This window comes from Cyprinus carpio, chromosome A4, assembly GCF_018340385.1.
Source record: "Cyprinus carpio isolate SPL01 chromosome A4, ASM1834038v1, whole genome shotgun sequence".
In the NCBI taxonomy this organism is placed as follows: Eukaryota; Metazoa; Chordata; class Actinopteri; order Cypriniformes; family Cyprinidae; genus Cyprinus; species Cyprinus carpio.
The window spans coordinates 34,216,829-34,217,951 of record NC_056575.1 but is presented as its reverse complement, the minus strand read 5'-3'; the positions used below and the strand labels follow the sequence as shown (position 1 = coordinate 34,217,951).

Sequence of the window (1,123 nt, the reverse complement as noted above, 5' to 3'; positions counted from 1 at the left end):
TACTGAACATCTTAACATAACGAACCAAATGCACACTGAATTTACCTAACACCTTAACATAAAGCTTACTGAACTGTAACTGAAGTTACTGAACATCTTAACATAACGAACCAAATGCACATTGATTGGATCTTATTCCGTCTGTTCTGCAAAATGTAAACAAATGTATATTTCTGCAAGTGTAAATATTGTGGAAATATCAATATTAATTGTGTCTAGGCTAAGGCATTCCTCCTGGAACAGAGCTAACGCAGGTTTGGAGGGTATTCATTTCATACTCTGTGACAGCTTATTTAATGTAAAAAATTATACATTGTATTTAATTTATAAGTTACACATACAGCAAACTGGAAATATCATAGTGGTATCATGTACTGTAATCGAATGTAACCTGTTGAACAGTAGACAGCGGTGTTCATCTAATAAAGATCTTCATCGCTAGCAAATAATAGCGTTTCAATTGACTGTAGATCCAAAGACATGTCTTCAAGGCTCTTGATGTTCTTAAACTGAGGAACTGAACAAATCATTCAAACTGATTCGTGAACCAATTAACTGGTTTCCCAACTGGTTTGATCAAGCCTTTGAACAGAATTGACTCAAAATAATTAATCATTCGCGAATGGGCATCGCTTATTGCCAAGAGAAAAGTAGACGGCGTGCTTGGAATAAAATGAAGCATTTAACGTATTGCATTAAGATAACGTAACGATAGGAGCGTGGCTCACAGTAACTAAGTAAAAGAACCGTTCTTTCACTAAAAATATACGTAAGAGTAAAAGTACCTATCTTTAAATATACTCAAAGTATTAGTTACCCAAAGTCACTACCCACCTCTGATGAGTGATGTATTGGTTTTAAGTTTTCCTCTTTTCAAAATATTCACAAATGTGTTAGTTATATTATGAAATATCTGATTTTCACATTCTCGAATATGTACAAGTAAATGTATTTAGTCATTTAAATACCTTTATAATGATCATGTTGGTTGATCTATAGCCTACGATGGGCACCACCATGTTAGTTTACACTGAATCTGAGCTGTCAGATTTACAACACGTAAATTCATCCTCTCCTCCCAAAAGACATGAAAGTAAGTGAGAGTAGAATAGCATTTTAATTA

The 1,123-nt window shown here is 33.8% G+C and overlaps 1 protein-coding gene across 2 annotated transcripts in view; it reads left to right on the top strand.

Annotated features, from left to right (window-relative positions):
- The window catches only part of LOC109062990 (gastrula zinc finger protein XlCGF7.1-like), a 972,510-nt gene that overhangs the window by 586,109 nt on the left and 385,278 nt on the right, over positions 1 to 1,123 (top strand). The gene's annotated exons all lie outside the window — the stretch shown is intronic.